Below are 6644 nucleotides of genomic sequence, written 5' to 3'. Positions count from 1 at the left end.
ATTTATGTAAAATATTCCATAAAAGACAAAATAAGATAGAAAATAGATCTCCCACCTTAAAGAAAATTAAAACCCTCAAGAAAAAATGAGTTAAAAATAGAGAGACATAAAATGCTTTGATCTGTATTTAGACTCGGTCAGTTCCTTTTCTGGACAGGTTTTTTTTTAATTTTAAATCCTTCAGAATTGTTGATGATTACACTACTGAGAATAACAAATTGATTTACAGCTGGTCATCCCAGAACATTGCTATTAATTTGTATGTTTCAGTCTGTTCTATTTTTCCTAAGAGCCTTCTACTCATCATTTCCCAGAGAACAATTATATTCCATGAGAGAATTTTTTTTTGCAATTACTATTGTTAATTGTATTTTCCTCTCTCATCTTTTTATTCTCTCTCTCCTTTCACTCTGTCCCTCCTCAAAAGTGTTTTGCTACTGACCAAGCCCTCCCCCAGTATGGCCTCTCTTTTATCACCTCCTCCTTCCCATTTCCAATTCCTCTCCTATTTTTCTACAGGGTAAGATAGATTTCTAAAGCCCTATTTGTGTTGTTTGGTATTTGAGCCAATTCTGATGAGCATAAGGTTCATTCACTTCCCTTCTACTCTCTTCTTCCCCACCACTGTAGAAGCTTTTCCTTGTCTCTTTTTTATGGCATATGATTTGAACCATTCTACTTTTCCCTTTCTTTTTCTCCCAGTACATTCCTCTCTCACCTCTTAATTTCATTATTTTTCTAAAAAGGAAATTACCTCTTTATGTTCAACTCACACTAGTGCCCTCTGACCATATACATCCCTTCTAACTGCCAAAATAATGAGAACATTCTGAATTACCAACATCATCCTCCCATGTAGGGAATATAAACATTAAGTTCCTTATGCTGTCACTTTCCTGATTGCCTCCTTAAGCTTCTCCAGAGTATTTGAAAATCAAATTTTCCATTATACTCTTGTTTTTTCATCACAAATACTTGAAAATGCTCTGCTCCTTGAATGACCATTTTTCCTCTGAAGGATTATACTGTTTTGCTGGGGAGGTGATTCTTAATTCCAATCCTAGTTGCTCTCCAGAATTTCATATTCCAAGCACTCTGGTCCCTTAATGTAGAAGCTATTAGAGCTTGTGTTATCCTGACTGTGGCCCCACTATAATTCAATTGTTTCTTTCTGAATGATTACAATATTTTCTCCTTGATCTGGGAGTTCTGGAATTTAGCTATAATATTCTTGGGAGTTTTTATTTTGGGGTCTCTTTCAGGAGGTGACTTGGTGGATTCTTTCAAGTTCTATTTTACCCTCTGGTTCTAGAATATTATGATAGTTTTCCTTGATAATTTCTTGAAAGATGATGTTCAGGTTCTTTTTTTTTTTTTTTTTTTGATTATGACTTTCAGGTAGACCAATAATTTTTAAATGATCTCTTGGTTCTATTTTCTAGATCATTTTTAATGAGATATTTCACATTTTTCCATGCTTTTGGTTTTACTTTATTGTATCTTTATTTCTCATAAAGTCATTGGCACCAATTTGCTCAATTCTAATTTTTAAGAAATTATTTTCCTCACTGAACTTTTGTTCCTCCTTTCCCAATTGTCCAGTTTTGCTTTTCAGGCATTCTTCTCATTAGCTCTTTGCATTTTCTTTTGCACCTCTTTCCTTTCTCCATTTTTTCCCTCTATCTCTCTTATTTTATTTTAAAAGTTCCTTTTGAACTCTTCTATAATTTCAGCCCAATTCTTATTTTTCTTGGAGACTTTGGATATAAGAACTTAGACTTTGATATAATCTTCTGGGTGTGTGTTTTGACCCCCCCTTGTCACCAAAATAACTTTCAATGGTCAGAAACTTTTAAATTTTTGCTCATTTTCCTAGGCTATTTCTCTGCTTTTAACTCTTTGTTAAAGTAGGGCTCTGTTTCCAAGGTGGAGGGTGAACAATCCAAAGCTTCAGGATTTTGTGCAGCTGTTTTCAGAAATCTTTCTAGAAATCTCACCATAAGCACTCTGTCCTGGAGCTTTTAGGAGTGTTCCCATCCTACTGCAGCTGCAAGATCTAGTTCTACTGACCGATGACCGAGCTTCACTGGGACTACTCACTAGACTTCTATCCTGTGGCTACAGACCTTCTCTATTGACCTTCCAAGTCCTCTCTGGTGTATTTGGGCTGAGAGGTCCAGAAGCCCCCAGCACTATTGCAGATTCAGAGGTCCTTACTGGGGTCTGGGTCAAGCTGGGGTCAGGGTTGGGCCTGCATTGGGATTGCATTGCCTGCACTGGGGTCTCATGCTGGTAACAGACTTTTTCTGATGACCTTCCAGCTCTTGCTTGGTGTCTCTCAGCTGAAAGCCCTGGAAGCCACTAGTACTCTGTTGCTGATTCAGAGGTTGGGGCATGGCTGACTCTGGAGATGGGTCCAGGACTGTACTTTGGACTCCCACCATTTCTGCTGAGCTTCTAAGTCACTTTCAGCTGGAAAATGTTTTTCTCCATGTACTGATGTTATCAAATTTGTTTAGAGACATCATTTAAAGAAATTTGAAACAGTTTGGGGGAATGGTTGGGCAAGTTCTTTTTTTTTTTTTTCTTTGCCATCTTTCATCCACCTTCAATAATTCTTAAAAAGCTTGAAGATTATAGTAAAGTTGTCTTCCTAATATCAAATAAAATGAGCTTTCTATCAGTTAGGGTAGTGCCAGAATGGGAAAGAAGCACATTTCCATCTCTTCCACCTCTAAGCCAGCCACAAATATAATAATTCCCTTGATAATTAATTATTCAACTTTTTTTTTGTTGAGCAGTATACATTGGTTTGTGATTTATATAGGTAACATGGAATTGCAATTCTAAGACTAAGTTAACCCCCAAATCATACTATCAAATACTATAGACTTACTAATATAGTTTAAATTGGAAGGGACCTTAGTGACTATTAAATCCAACTTTCTAATTTCACAGTTTAGGAACCTGAAATCCAGAGGTTTAATGACTTGCCAAAGATAATACTCAGTTATTGAATGGCAGAGCCAGAATTCAAATCTAGGTTTTATGACTATATTTCCAGTGCTTTTTGCATTAAACATACTGCAATCAGCAACAAGAACTTATTGCAATAATTTGCTACATAGGAATTTTATGTCATTAATATTTGAACTATTATTTTTAATAATATTATGCATATTTGACTCTTTTAGATTTTGCTGCTGCAACAGCTCGACCTAAATTACAACTATAATTTTATTGGTGTAGGGTATACCCTCTAACAACTTCAGATCAATAACTATTCTATTTTTTTCAATTTATAAAAATTAATATTTTATTCATTTAAAATGATAATTACTTTCATGAATTAAAGTCCTTATTTATTATAAAAGCTGAAAATCAAGCCCATTTTTTTCTGTCTAATCTGAATTTATATAATATCATTAGTTTAGAACTGGAAGTGATCTTTAAAATCACATAGTCCAATTCTTTCATTTTGCAGATGAGGAAAATAAAAAGTCTAAAAAGATCAAGAGATTTGCCTAATTCTTTCTGTTTATATTTTTTCTCTTTATTTAATAGTATATCATTTTTCCAACTATATGTAAACATAACTTGCAACATACATTTTTATAAGATTTTGAGTTCAAATTTTTCTTCTCCAACCCTTTCCAAAGATGGTAGTAATCTCATATAGCTTATACAGTTTCAATATATTAAAACATATTTCTACTTTAGTTATATTGTGAAAGCAGAATCAGAACAAAAGAGAAAAAGCATGAGAAAGAAGAAAATATTAAAATAACATATCTTGATCTGCTTTTGGACTTCCTAGTTCTTTCTCTGGATGTGGAAAGCAATTTATATCACAAGCCTATAGGAATTTTCTTGGATTCCTTTATATCTGAGAAGAGCAACGTTTATCAAAGTTTATATTTGTACAATGTTACTGTTACTATATATAGTATCCTCCTGTTCTGATTACTTCATTCAGTATGAGTTAATATAAGTCTTTCTAGATTTTTCTGAAATCTACCACATCATCATTTTGTATAGAGCAAAAGTATTCCATTATATTCATATATCACAATTGTTCAGTCATTCTAGAACTGATGGACATCCCTTCAATTTCTAATTCTTTGCCACCATAAAGGAGCTAATACAAATGATTTTATTCAATTGAGTTCTTATCATTTTTTTTATGATCTCTTTAGGATATAGACTTAGTAGTACAATTACTCGATTAATGGGTATGCACAGTTTTATAACCCTTTAGGCATAGTTCTAAATTGCTCTCCAGAATAGTTGGATAAGTTTACAACCCCATCAATAATGCGTTATTGAAATTTCCTCATGTCTTCTTCAACATTTATCATTTTCCTTCTCTGTAATATTAGACAACCTGATAGGTATGAAGTAGTACCTCAGAGTTTTTTTTTTAATTTGCATTTTTCTAAACAATAATTTAGAACATTTTATGTGGCTATAGGCAACTTTAATTTTATCATCTGAAAAAGGCCGTGTTCAATTCCTTTAACTATTCTTAAATAGGGAGTGATATTATGAATTTTATTCAGTCCTCAATATATTTTAGAAATGAATCCTTTATTAGGAACTCTGGAAGTAAATTTTTTCTTAGTTTTCTGCTTTCCTCATGATTTTGGTTATATTGACTGTCTTTGTGCATACCTTTTTTAATTTAATTTAATCAAAATTAGTCATTTTGCATTTTATAATATTCTATATCTTATGTTTGTTTTTAAATTATTCCTTTCTTTATAGATGTAACAGGTGAACTATTCCTTATTCTCTTAATTTACTTATATATATTATCTTTAATGTATACCCTTTTCAACTTCATCTTGGTATACAATGTAAAGTGTTGGTCTATCACTAGTTTTTGCCATACTATTTTCCAGTTTTCATAGAAGTTTTTGTCAAATGGTGAGTTCTTACTCAGTAGGTGGGCTCTTTGAATTTTTCAAGTAGTAGATTGCTACAGATTGTTAAGTCTTTTGTACCTAACATTCCACTAATCTACCAATCCATTTCTTCACCAGTAATTAATGCTTTAGATGACTGATGGTTTATCATATAGTTTTAGCTCTGGTACAGCTAGGCCAACCACCTGTGCATTTCCCCCCATTAATTCCCTTGATATTCTTTTTGCTCTTCCAGATGAATTTTCTTAATTTTTTTCTAGCTCAACAAAATAATTTTTAGTTGTTTGATTGTATAACATTAAATAAGTAAATTAATTTACAAAGAGTTGTCATTTTTACTGTATTACCTCAGGCTACCCACTAGCAATTTATATTTTCCCAATTATTTAGATTTGAATTGGTTTTTTTGAAAAGTGTTTTGCAATTGTGATCATATATAGTACTTATGTATGTCTTGTCAAATAGATATGCAGATATTTTATTTTGTCTACAGTTATTTTAAATGGAATTTCTCTATCTCCTGCTGCTAGAATTTGTTAGTAGTAAATAGAAATGCTGATGATTTATGTGCATTTATTTTATATCCTACAACTTTACTAAAGATGTTATTTCAAGTAGTTTTAAAATTAATTCTCTGGAATTATTTAGTGATTCAATCATATCATCTGCAAAGAGTGATACTTTTGTTTCCTTATTGCCTTTTATAATTTCTTAATTTTCCTTTTCATTATTTATTGTTAAAGTTAACTTTTCTAGTCTTATATTGAATAAGTAGCGAAAATGGACAGCCTTTCTTCATCCCTGGTCTTATCAAACATGCTTTAGCTTATCCCCATATAATGCTGGTTAATGGTTTTAAAAACATACTGCTTCTCATTATAAGGAAATCTCCATTTATTCTTATGCCCTCTAGCACATTTAAATAGGAATGGGTTCTGGATTTTATCAAAAACTTTTTCAGCATCTATAATTTCTGTTTTATTATTGATATGGTCATTTATGCTGATAATTTTTCTAATATTGAACCACCTGTGCACTCCTGGTACAAATCCCACCTGGTCATAGTGTATTATCTGATAAAAAATTGCTGTAATCTCTTTGATAATATTTTATTTAAATTTTTTCATTAATATTTATTCAGGACATTGTTGTGTAATTTTGTTTCTCTGTTTTGGTTGTTCATGGTATCAGCATTATATTATATTTTTTATAAAAATAATTTGGAAGAACTCCTTTTTGGTTGTGTTTTTTCAAATTATTTATATGGCATTGGAATTAATTGTTTAAAAGTTTGGTACAATTCAATTGTAAATCCATTTCTTTCTTTTTTTGGAAATTAGGGTTAAGTGAGTTGCTTAGGCTCACACAGCTAGGAAATGTTAAGTGTCTGAGGCCAGACTTGAACTCAGGTTCTACTGACTTTAGTGCTGGTGTTCCATCCACTGTGCCTCCTAGCTACCCCAGATTCCAGTATTTTTAAGTTAGATTTTAATAGGGATTTTAAAAATTTGTTCTTTTCTAGATTTTTAAGTTTTATGCTCTATTAACTGATCTCCTCCTTCCTTATTTTATTTATGTAAGCATTTAAAAATATAAAATTTCCCCTAACTCTTCCTTTTCTGCATCACATAAATTTTGATGTGCTATCTCATTATTGTCATTCTTTTTGATGAAATTATAATTGTTCTTATCATTTGTTGTTTGATTTACTCATTTTTA

The sequence above is a fragment of the Sminthopsis crassicaudata genome, chromosome 2, assembly GCF_048593235.1.
Source record: "Sminthopsis crassicaudata isolate SCR6 chromosome 2, ASM4859323v1, whole genome shotgun sequence".
NCBI classification, from domain to species: domain Eukaryota; kingdom Metazoa; phylum Chordata; class Mammalia; order Dasyuromorphia; family Dasyuridae; genus Sminthopsis; species Sminthopsis crassicaudata.
This window is presented reverse-complemented; position numbering follows the sequence as displayed.